We start from the raw sequence: 13,405 nt of genomic DNA on the forward strand, positions 1-13,405 counted from the left end.
ATAAAGAACATGGATAAAGAACATGGATAAAGAGACTTATTTTTACTAAAGGCAATATTTCTAAATACATGGCATGGAATCTTTTGGGTGTTGGTAGAATTAGATATGTAATACTTCATGTTAATTCTTTTAATTTGTGTAGTTAGGCAATTAACAAGATTGGGATGGATTAGGAACTCTCCAGTATGTAGTTGTGTCAATTCTGCTGGTCAAGACTGAGTTCTTGGTTTTGAAGACAGGCCTAACCCCTCTTCAGAGCATAGTAGTCTCAATAAGGTTATGTAACGAAAACGAAAACTTACCCTGGTGGTCCAGTGGTACGGCGGGGATGCCTGTCATGCTGCTCCTTGTCCAGCGCCATCTTTGAGCCCTAAGGGGGCGCGCACGTGCCTCCTCGATATTTAAAGGCGCAGGCGCACTGGCATGATGACGCCAGTGTGCAATGGTGCCAAATTTGAAACTATAAAAGGCTTATTAAAGCCACAGGACCTTGCCCGTGATAGGAGTTTGTTCCTGGTGCTTCCTGAGCTTTGCTAATCCTGTTTTGAAACTGTTTGATTCCTGTTGTGACCCCTGCCTGGCGTTTGACTATTCTGACCTCTGGATATTGACCCTGCCTGAATACCGACTGATTGACTTCCTGGTTTGACCCTTGCCTGCCTGACTACATTTATTCTCTGCCTGCCTCGACCCGGCCTGTTCTGACTACTCTATTGCCTAACGCTTTGTACTACGACCTTCTGTCCAAAGACTTTGCTTTACAGTCGTGCCCCTCTGCCTATCCAGAACACTCATCTTGCACCTCTAGTTTAAGTCCTGGTGGCATCCAAGTAGCTGAGGGCTCCTCCCGAGGCCAAAGGCGGTCACACTACAGGTGAAGCACGAGCCGAGACCAGGGTGCTTGGCATTTGTTCTGGTGTTGGGTGCCGACCGTGACATTATCACGGGCCCAAAAAGATGGACGAGGAAGGTCACATCACTGCTGCCGCTGCCCCTTCCACCACTGAAGCGCTACTCACCACACTGTTACAGCGTCTGGAGGAACATGAGCAGAGGCAAGACTACCTGATGCAAGGTTTTCACAATTAAACCCGTCGACTGGATGCGTCTATTCTGTCTCCAACTCCAGTATTCCCCCCTCCTGTGGCCGCTCTTGTGGGTTCCCCTGCTTTGTTGGGTAATGTATCCAAAACCCATGAACCCAAGATTGTGTTCCCCGACAAATTCAATGGGGACAGATCCAAATTTTTCGTGTTCCAAGAGGCATGTATATTATACCTCAGCTTTTTCCCCAACTCTTTCACTATTGGCGAAGAAAAAGTGAGGTTTGTAATAACCCTATTACAGGGTGATCCCCAAATTTGGGCTCTCAGATTGCCCCTCTCAGATCCTGCCCGTTTTTCCCTTGATACATTCTTTAAAACCATGGCTGTACTTTATGATGACCTCGATCGTACATCTTCTGCCGACTAAGGATTTGTAAATTGCGTCAGGGGAGACGGGATGCGGAGGTGTATTGCACCGAATTCCACCGGTGGGCAGTGGAAACTGGGTGGAACGACATGGCTCTTCGCAGCCAGTTCCATATTGGTCTTTCAGATTCAGTTAAGGACAGCCTAGTAAACTATCCTTTATCTTCTAACCTGGATGATCTCATGTCTCTTGCCATCCAGGTAGATAGAAGACAGAGGGTGAGAAGGGTTCTTCTTTTTCTGGGGTTACCAACCTGAAATCTAACTTGGTTACCAGTGTTAAACCCTCTGAACCTTTACCTCAGGAGGAGCCTATGAAGTTAGGTAACTCGCGTTTAACTCCTGAGGAAAAGGCACGCAGGCGTTCTTTGTGTCTTTGTATATACTGTGGGGGAAAGGGTAATTTCTTAAACCGATGTCCTATAAATCCGGTAAACTCCCAAGCCTAATTGGAGAAGGGGAGCTCCATTTGGGTGCAGGAGTTTCCTCTCCCCTATCTGCCTCCAAAGTGTTATTACCGGTCAAACTTACCTGGCCTATGGGCTCAATTCTGGTGTCTGCTTTTGTAGACTCGGGGGCTGAAGGGAATTTTTTGGATGCTTTCGCAGCCAAAAACATTATTTCCCTGGTTCCCTTATGTCCTCCCTTGAAAATTTTAGAGGTGGACAAAATACCCCTAGGGTCGGGTGTAGTCTAAGAAGACTGTCTCCTTGTCTATGTGTATTAACAACTCACATTGTGAGGAGATACCTTTTTACATCATTGAAGGTGCTTCCTCTCCTCTTATATTGGGGTTGCCATGGTTGCAAAAACACAACCCACATATTGATTGGGTAACCAGGGAGGTTCTTAGTTGAGGCCTAAAGTTCCAAGGGTCCTGTATCTCCTCTGTAGTGGCAACCACTGTTCTTGAGGGATTACCTGCAGCTTGACTTTGTGGATGTGTTTTCTAAGAAAGCTGCAGAGACTTTACCCCCACACAGTCAGTATGACTGACCAATTGATCTAATTCCTGGGTCTACTCCCCGTCGGGTAGAACATACCCTCTTTCCTTGCCGGAAGCCCAGGCAATGAAAGAGTATATAAAGGATAACCTTGAAAGAGGGTTCATCAGGCCTTCTAGTACCCCTGCGGGGGCGGGCTTCTTTTTTTTGGGAAAAAAGATGGTGGTCTGCGCCCCACCATAAAAAAACGCTATCCCCTCCCTTTAATTTCTGAATTGTTTGACCAGGTTAAGGATGCCACGATCTATTCCAAGCTTGATCTTAGGGGCGCTTATAACCTCATACGTATTAGGGAGGGGGATGAGTGGAAAACTGCATTTAACACCAGGGATGGCCACTATGAATATCTTGTAATGCCCTTTGGTCTCTGTAACGCCCCCGCAGTGTTCCAAGAATTTGTCAACGGCAACTTTCGGGACCTGCTGGGGATATTCATAGTGGTCTATCTTGACAATATTTTAATTTTCTCCTCTAACTTGGGTGAACATAGAAATCATGTTCATCAAGTCTTGTGGGGCAGTCCTTTCTCAAAGGCATCCGACAACCAACAAACCAACCAACAAAATTTTTCTCCTGCTGAGATCAACTATGATATCTGAAATAGAGAATTGTTGGCTGTTAAATGGGCCTTTGAGGAATGGCGGCATCTGCTGGAGGGAGCAAAACCTGTGATCACGGTTTATACTGATCATAAAAATCTTCTGTACATTGAGTCGGCCAAGCGATTAAATCCAAGGCAGGCTAGATGGCCGCTGTTTTTCACCAGGTTCAATTTCTGTCTAACGTTTAGGCCTGGTTCCAAGAATACCAAAGCGGATGCACTCTCTAGAAGCTTTGAGTCCGATTTCTCAGAGTCTAGCGGGTGCATCCCCATCATCCCCAGGGAGGTAATTGTAGCAGCACTAGAATCTGACCTTTCCTCCTTATTGTCCCCTGTTCAATCATCTGCTTCAGTAGATACTCAATCTGGGAGGTTGTTCGTTCCCACAGAGGGAACAAGTGTTGAAGGAGGTTCACGATTCTAAGATGGCGGGGCATCCGGGCATTACTAAGATGGTGTCTCTGTTATCCCCCTATGTCTGGTGGTCTTCTTTCAAACAGGATGCAAAGGCCTTTGTTAACTCCTGTCCGATCTGCCAAACGTCAAAATCATCTCATAACTCTTCCCAGGGTTTGTTAATTCCTTTACCTATTCCAGAGAAACCTTGGTCCCATCTTTCGATGGACTTCATTGTGGATTTGCCCCCTTCCCACGGGAAGACTGTGATTTGGGTGGTGGTGGATAGGTTCAGTAAGATGGGCCATTTTATTCCTCTTCCACACCTCCCTTCTGCTAAAACCTTGGCTGAGCTGTTCATTACTCACATTTTTAAGTTTAACTGAAAATATTGTTTCTGACAGGGGGGTTCAGTTTGTCTCGAAGTTTTGGCGTGCTTTCTGTTCTTTAGTAGGGATTGAGTTATCTTTTTCCCCTGCTTATCATCCCCAAACCAACGGTCAAACTGAAAGGGTGAACCAGTCCCTTGAGCAGTATCTCAGGTGTTATGTGTCTGACAACCAGTCCTCCTGGTCTGAACTGTTACCCTGGGCAGAATTTGCCTACCATAATGCTACTCATTCTTCCTCTGGGGAATAACCCAAGTATAAGATAGGAGACTCAGTGTGGTTATCCACCAAACATATTGAGTTGAAGATTCCCTCTCCCAAACTGGGTCCCAGGTTCATAGGTCCATACCCCATCACTGCAATAATTAACCCATCCTCTGTTCGTCTTCAGTTACCTGTTAATTTTAAAATTTCTAATTCTTTTCATGTCTCCCTCTTGAAACCTGCCACTCATGTTCGTCATTTGTCTGTTCCTCCCCCAGTGCTGGTTGAAGATCAGCCTGAATTTGAGATCCAAGAGTTCCTCGATTCCCGCCTCGTACGAGGTAAACTTCAATATCTCACTAAGTGGAAGAGCTTTGGTCCAGAGGAGAATTCTTGGGTCTCGGTAGAAGACATCAAAGCTGACCGTCTTAGGAAACAATTCCACACCAAATTTCCTGGTAAGCCTGGGGGTCCAGTGGCCCCCCCTAGAGAGGGGGGTAATGTAACGAAAACTTAAACTTACCCTGGATGCCCGCCACACCGCTCCTTGTCCAGCGCCATCTTTGAGCCCTAAGGGCGCGCGCGTGCCTCCTCGATATTTAAAGGCGCAGGCGCATTGTCGTGATGACGGGAGCGCACAATGGCGCCAAATTTGAAACTATAAAAGGCTTATTAAAGCCACAGGACCTTGCCAGGAGTTTGTTCCTGGTGCTTCCTGAGCTTTGCTAAACCTGTTTTGAACCTGTTTGATTCCTGTTGTGACCCCTGCCTGGCTTTTGACTATTCTGACCTCTGGATCCTGACCCCTGCCTGAATACTGACTACCTCTCCTGCTTAACCCTCTGATTGACTTCCTGGTTTGACCGTTGCCTGCCTGACTAAGTTTATTCTCTGCCTGCCCCGACCCGGCCTGATCTGACTATTCTATTGCTTTGTACTACGACCTTCTGCCCAAAGACTTTGCTTTACAGTCGTGCCCCTCTTCTTATCCAGAACCTATAGCACCTCTCGTTTAAGTCCTGGTGACATCCAAGTAGCTGAGGCCAAAGGTGGTCACACTACAGGTGAAGCACGAGCCGAGACCAGGGTGCTTGGCATTTGTTCTGGTGTTGGGTGCTGGCCGTGACAGGTCATTTGCATTTAGGTGAGTTTATAATTTAGGTTACTTTTGGTTTTGGTCATGGGTATGACCAAAAGGGGGGAATGTTAAGGTGGCCTTTATTATAATCACATATATCATATTTAATACATGGTTATATACCACTTTAAGCTTTAAGTCTTTTCTCTATTAGTAGAAACCACATTGTATGTCAGTATAATACTAAGCTCCATCCTTTCTATCAGCTCAAACAAACAACTTACACCTCTGTTCAAGGTTGGTCCCATTACACAGGACTAGGTGAACGGTCATTCAATACTTGTTATTTCTGAATCTGAATCTGAATCCTCTTTTCTAATTGGTTATGGTGGGAAACCAACCTAACCCACCTTAAAGCATAATCATGAACTAATTGTGTATGTACTCAACCTATAAATAAACGGTCTGTCCCCCAATATGGTAGAACAGAACAAATAAAAATGTAATCTTGCATGTAATCTTCCTGCAGCTCCCATCCCTTCTTGTACTTATGGATGACCCTATAGCAGATGGCCTTTCCGTAATTCAGAGCTTTCTGGATAATGGGTTTCTGGATAAGAGATACCTGTACTGTTATAATGGTATCAATGTGCTGGGGGTGTAGTAACAAGATCTCAAAATGATTTTGGGGCCAGTGGTAATGGTATTATTAGTACTACTACCAGTTAACAAGAAGCTTACTACTTGTCCAGGTCTAGTAACCCATAGCAACCATTCAGCTGCTTGCTGTAGAGCAGAGTATACTGCCAGCTATTTATTTCTCATAGAATAACTGACAAGATATAAAGATAGAGTGCAAGTTCGGTGCTACTACTTCAATTTCTGTTCTGCAAATTCCCAGGGAGGTGACATTTCCCTCAGTTTCACATGGAGACAAAGGAAACAAGAGAAACGTCACCTCCAGTCTGAAATGGATAATGTCTGGAATATCCCACACAACCTACTGCCTTTTAGCTGAAATCATTGGATATCAGAGACCCCCCCCCCGCTGATGGGAAAGTCCAATTTGTGTCAATAAATTCAGTATATTCACAGATTTGACACTTGTTGTGTTATTTACACATTAAATATTGTTTTATCCCAACAGCTTTACCCGAGTCACAGTCGACTCTCCTGTTTGTTACTCACAGACACAAGTAAATGGCGACTGAGACACTGAGGGTTTTATTTACTAAACTCCAAATTCAAAAATCATTTAAAAAATCACAAATTTTTCAGAAATTATTAAACCCTGAGGATGGAAAAGTCCGAATCTGATAATCCGACATCTCAGACCTGTCGAGGTTGCATATAGTTTATTTTTTGGGAAAAACTTCTAATGTGCTGTACGATTCGAAGTCGGCCGAATACGGACACATTCAATCGAAAACAGACCTATTTTGCCCAAAAAAAAAAAACTTCGACTTAATTTTGGTTGGTCTTTTTGAATCAAATTTCGATGTTTTGATAAATATGCCCCTGAATTTCACAACATGATGTGCTGTTATATTAAAGGAAAAAATGCATCTGTTATTTATAAACTGTGAGTTACTGTAAAATAACCGATCCTAACGCCCAGGCACCTTTGATTTGAACCCGTTGAGAAAGTGTCATTAAACTGTGACAATGTGTAACCCAGTAGTATGTCCAGTAGTAACATTGTCTGTCCCATCAATGAAATAAAAGGATTGTGATACAACTGTTGTACCTGTGTACTTCACTTTATTGTATCGAGCATCGCATACATTATGGGGTTATTTTCTAAACTCCGAATGCATAATAAAATCAGACTTTTAAAAAATCACGAATGTTTCAGAATTTATTAAACCCTGAGTAGAGATGTCGCAAACTGTTCGCCGGCGAACTTGTTCGCGCGAACATCGGGTGTTCGCGCTCGCCGGAAGTTCGCGAACGTCGCGCGACGTTCGCCATTTTGGGTTCGCCATTGTTGGCGCTTTTTTTGCCCTCTCACCCCAGACCAGCAGGTACATGGCAGCCAATCAGGAAGCTCTCCCCTGGACCACTCCCCTTCCCTATAAAAACCGAAGCCCTGCAGCGTTTTTTCACTCTGCCTGTGTGTGCTGAAGAGATAGTGTAGGGAGAGAGCTGCTGCCTGTTAGTGATTTCAGGGACAGTTGAAAGTTTGCTGGCTAGTAATCGTTTTGATACTGCTCTGTTATTGGAGGGACAGAAGTCTGCAGGGGTTTGAGGGACATTTAAGCTTAGGTAGCTTTGCTGGCTAGTAATCTACCTTCTACTGCAGTGCTCTGTATGTAGCTGCAGTGGGCAGCTGTCCTGCTTCTGATCTCATCTGCTGACTGCTGCAATAACAGTAGTCCTTGTAAGGACTGCTTTTATTTATTTTTTTGTTGTTTTACTACTACTACTACTACTACTACTATAAGAGCCCAGTGCTATTAGTCTAGCAGTGTTGGGGAGTGGGACTGGTGTGCTAATCTGCTGCTCCTAGTAGTTCAGCAGCACCAACTTTAATTTTTTTTTTAATATTCATTTTTTTTTATTTTACTTTTTTTTATTTTACTACCGCTGTAGTAGTGTATAAGTTGACCTTTTAGGCATTATTTGCCCTGTAGGCATTATTTGCACACTGTTTTCTTCAACCCGCCATCGAGCTGTGTGACCTTGTTCACATTCTGTCTAAATATCCATAATATTACCGTCTCCAGAAAAAACACCGGAGTCACTTTTTCAAGCAGCCATAATATATTTTACGTAATCCGTATCCACCGCTGTAGTAGTGTATACGTTGACCTTGTAGGCATTATTTGCACACTGTTTTCTTCAACCCGCCATCTAGCTGTGTGACCTTGTTCACATTCTGTCTAAATATCCATAATATTACCGTCTCCAGAAAAAACACCGGAGTGACTTTTTTCAAGCAGCCATAATATATTTTACGTAATCCGTATCCACCGCTGTAGTAGTGTATACGTTGACCTTGTAGGCATTATTTGCACACTGTTTTCTTCAACCCGCCATCTAGCTGTGTGAGCTTGTTCACATTTTGTCTAAATATTGATAATATTATCGTCTCTAGAAAAACCACTTGAGTTACTTTTTTTCAAGCAGCATTCATATATTTTACGTAATCCGTATCCACCGCTGTAGTAGTGTATACGTTGACCTTGTAGGCATTATTTGCACAGTGTTTTCTTCAACCCGCCATCTAGCTGTGTGACCTTGTTCACATTCTGTCTAAATATCCATAATATTACCGTCTCCAGAAAAAACACCGGAGTGACTTTTTTCAAGCAGCCATAATATATTTTACGTAATCCGTATCCACCGCTGTAGTAGTGTATACGTTGACCTTGTAGGCATTGTTTGCCCAGTTTTTTTGGCCGCAGCCACTGAAGCACAGAGGCCAGAAAAAATATGCCATATAAATGCTGAAAATAGTAATTTTTTGCCATACGTTGACTCAACGTATATGGCAAAAAATGACTATTTTCAGCATTTATATGGCATATTTTTTCTGGCAACTGTGCTTCAGTGGCTGCGACCAAAAAAACTGGGCAAACAATGCCTACAAGGTCAACGTATGGCAAAAAATGACTATTTTCAGCATTTATATGGCATATTTTTTCTGGCAACTGTGCTTCAGTGGCTGCAACCAAAAAAACTGGGCAAACAATGTCTACAAGGTCAACGTATGGCGAAAAATTACTATTTTCAGCATTTATATGGCATATTTTTTATGGCAACTGTGCTTCAGTGGCTGCGTCCAAAAAAACTGGGCAAACAATGCCTACAAGGTCAACGTATGGCAGTAGACATTAGATTACTAGCCAGCAAAGCTACCTAAGCTAAAATGTCCCTCAAATCCCTGCAGACTTCTGTCCCTCCAATACAGAGCAGTATCAAGCAGATTACTAGCCAGCAAACTTACTATCATCTGTCCCTGAAATCACTAACAGCTCTCCCCCTACACTATCTCTTCCAAGCACACACAGGCAGATTTTTCAGATACATTTTTGCCCTTGATCCCCCTCTGGCATGCCACTGTCCAGGTCGTTGCACCCTTTAAACAACTTTAAAATCATTTTTCTGGCCAGAAATGTCTTTTCTAGATGTTAAAGTTCGCCTTCCCATTGAAGTCTATGGGGTTCGCGAACCGTTCGCATTTTTGCGCAAGTTCGCGAATATGTTCGCGAACTTTTTTTCCGACGTTCGCTACATCCCTAACCCTGAGGATGGAAAAGTCTAAATCAGAAAATCCGGCATCTCAGACCTGTCGCGGCTGCATATAAGTCTATGGGAGAAGTCCCAATGATTTTTTGATGTGCGCTGGGTTTCAGCCAATACCCTGAAGTTTTCGGGTGAAAATTATGAGAAAACAATCGTGAAAATCGGTTGAAAAAGTTCTAGAAATTCGCAAAAATCAGATTTCTTTTCCCAGTAAGCAAATTTTAGGGGGAAAATGTAATAATAAATAAGCTTAAAAACCCAAGCGGATTTGATTGGAGTTTGTAGCAGAAAATATTGAGATAAATTCGAACTTTGATAAATAAGCCCCTATGTGTTACCATTTTGGTGCAAGAACTTTATTTAATTCTTTGTTCAAGGCCTAATCTTTACTTAATTCCTAAGGTTAGAGATGTAGGTAATACATGTTGATCCCAAACATGAATGTAACCAGTGTTATGTGTGTCTAGTAGAGAACATAGTCATTCCGGCCTCATCTCACCCAAATTTCACTCCAGTATAACCCTATCACTGCTGCAGAGTCCAGCCCTAAATCTCTGTATTAGTCAGAGGAACTGTAATTAATAAAGGCTCCACCCTGACTTTACTTACCTTTAATACCCATGTCTGTTTTTTTAAACAGCAAATTGTCGCAGGCGTCAAATTCGCCATTTTGGTAATTTCTCGCAAGTTTCGTGAATTTTTCAAGAAATTCATAAAATTAGTCTCCAAGCAACTAAATCTCCCCGAATCTGCCCGTGTGCCCCTGTCCTTATAAGGAGTGAGGGTATGAAAGGCAACTTTTACACCCTCTTATTATATCTGTTGTTTGGCTTCTTCTTCACTGACACTAATATAGATGTCCAGGCTCTTAAAGGACAACTAAAGCCTAAAAATGAATAGAGCTAAAAAGTCCTATTTTATATAGTGAACTTATTGCACGAGGCTAAAGTTTGAGCTTGTCAATAGCAGCAATGATCCAGGACTTCAAACTTGTCACAGGGGGTCACCATCTTGGAAAGTGTCTGTGACACTCACATGCTCAGTGGGCTCTGATTGGCTGTTGAGAAGCTAAGCTTAGGGCTCGTCACTAATTATCCAGCAGAAAATGAGCTTCCCTGGCTGTAATATAAGCTGATGCTACAGGTTTGCTGATTATTCAATTCTGATGCTAATTGCACTGGTTTCTGTGCTGCCATGTAGTAATTATGTGTATTAATGACTAATCAGCCTTATATTGTGACATTTCTATTCTATGTGTACTGTATATTGTGAGTGGCTCCCTAAGCTCAGTAAGTGACAGCAGCACAGAGCATGTGAATCAGTGAATCAGCAGAAAAGAAGATGGGGAGCTACTGGGGCATCTTTGGAGACACAGATCTTTACTGCTAAAGGGCTGTGGTTGCCTTGGGCTGGTACAGAAGCACAAAACATCATGTACAACATTTCTAGCCTACTTTGAAACTCAAACACTACCTCTTAGAGCACCTGGATAACACCAGAAGTGCCACTTATATGACTTGAGTCTCATTCACTAACCATTTCAATGTGACTAGAAATCCTTGTAAAACACAAGATGACTGGAGACAGCAGCACCCAGTAAGTAATAGGACTGGAATGTGAGGCCAATAGAGGGATTACTGCCCCCATAGCTACACAGCAGCTTGTTTATATAAACTATAGTAGTACTTATCTATTATCTACTGTGTATCCTGTGCTTGAATGGCTGCCCCCATAGCTACACAGCAGCTTGTTTATATCAACTATAGTAGTACTTATCTGTTATCTACTGTGTATCCTGTGCTTGAATGGCTGCCCCCATGGCTACACAGCAGCTTGTTTATATAAACTATAGTAGTACTTATCTGTTATCTACTGTGTATCCTGTGCTTGAATGGCTGCCCCCATGGCTACACAGCAGCTTGTTTATATAAACTATAGTAGTACTTATCTGTTATCTACTGTGTATCCTGTGCTTGAATGGCTGCCCCCATGGCTACACAGCAGCTTGTTTATATAAACTATAGTAGTACTTATCTGTTATCTACTGTGTGTCCTGTGCTTGAATGGCTGCCCCCATGGCTACACAGCAGCTTGTTTATATAAACTATAGTAGTACTTATCTGTTATCTACTGTGTATCCTGTGCTTGAATGGCTGCCCCCATGGCTACACAGCAGCTTGTTTATATAAACTATAGTAGTACTTATCTGTTATCTACTGTGTATCCTGTGCTTGAATGGCTGCCCCCATGGCTACACAGCAGCTTGTTTATATAAACTATAGTAGTACTTATCTGTTATCTACTGTGTATCCTGTGCTTGAATGACTGCCCCCATGGCTACACAGCAGCTTGTTTATATAAACTATAGTAGTACTTATCTGTTATCTACTGTGTATCCTGTGGTTGAATGGCTGCCCCCATGGCTACACAGCAGCTTGTTTATATAAACTATAGTAGTACTTATCTGTTATCTACTGTGTATCCTGTGCTTGAATGGCTGCCCCCATGGCTACACAGCAGCTTGTTTATATAAACTATAGTAGTACTTATCTGTTATCTACTGTGTATCCTGTGCTTGAATGGCTGCCCCCATGGCTACACAGCAGCTTGTTTATATAAACTATAGTAGTACTTATCTGTTATCTACTGTGTATCCTGTGCTTGAATGGCTGCCCCCATGGCTACACAGCAGCTTGTTTATATAAACTATAGTAGTACTTATCTGTTATCTACTGTGTATCCTGTGCTTGAATGGCTGCCCCCATGGCTACACAGCAGCTTGTTTATATAAACTATAGTAGTACTTATCTGTTATCTACTGTGTGTCCTGTGCTTGAATGGCTGCCCCCATGGCTACACAGCAGCTTGTTTATATAAACTATAGTAGTACTTATCTGTTATCTACTGTGTGTCCTGTGCTTGAATGGCTGCCCCCATGGCTACACAGCAGCTTGTTTATATAAACTATAGTAGTACTTATCTGTTATCTACTGTGTATCCTGTGCTTGAATGGCTGCCCCCATGGCTACACAGCAGCTTGTTTATATAAACTATAGTAGTACTTATCTGTTATCTACTGTGTATCCTGTGCTTGAATGGCTGCCCCCATGGCTACACAGCAGCTTGTTTATATAAACTATAGTAGTACTTATCTGTTATCTACTGTGTGTCCTGTGCTTGAATGGCTGCCCCCATGGCTACACAGCAGCTTGTTTATATAAACTATAGTAGTACTTATCTGTTATCTACTGTGTATCCTGTGCTTGAATGGCTGCCCCCATGGCTACACAGCAGCTTGTTTATATAAACTATAGTAGTACTTATCTGTTATCTACTGTGTATCCTGTGCTTGAATGGCTGCCCCCATGGCTACACAGCAGCTTGTTTATATAAACTATAGTAGTACTTATCTGTTATCTACTGTTGTATCCTGTGCTTGAATGGCTGCCCCCATGGCTACACAGCAGCTTGTTTATATAAACTATAGGAGTACTTATCTGTTATCTACTGTGTATCCTGTGCTTGAATGGCTGCCCCCATGGCTACACAGCAGCATATTTATATAAACTATAGTAGTACTTATCTGTTATCTACTGTGTATCCTGTGCTTGAATGGCTGCCCCCATGGCTACACAGCAGCTTGTTTATATAAACTATAGTAGTACTTATCTGTTATCTACTGTGTATCCTGTGCTTGAATGGCTGCCCCCATGGCTACACAGCAGCTTGTTTATATAAACTATAGTAGTACTTATCTGTTATCTACTGTGTATCCTGTGCTTGAATGGCTGCCCCCATGGCTACACAGCAGCTTGTTTATATAAACTATAGTAGTACTTATCTGTTATCTACTGTGTATCCTGTGCTTGAATGGCTGCCCCCATGGCTACACAGCAGCTTGTTTATATAAACTATAGTAGTACTTATCTGTTATCTACTGTGTGTCCTGTGCTTGAATGGCTGCCCCCATGGCTACACAGCAGCTTGTTTATATAAACTATAGTAGTACTTAT

Source organism: Xenopus laevis, chromosome 9_10S (assembly GCF_017654675.1).
Source record: "Xenopus laevis strain J_2021 chromosome 9_10S, Xenopus_laevis_v10.1, whole genome shotgun sequence".
NCBI lineage: Eukaryota > Metazoa > Chordata > Amphibia > Anura > Pipidae > Xenopus > Xenopus laevis.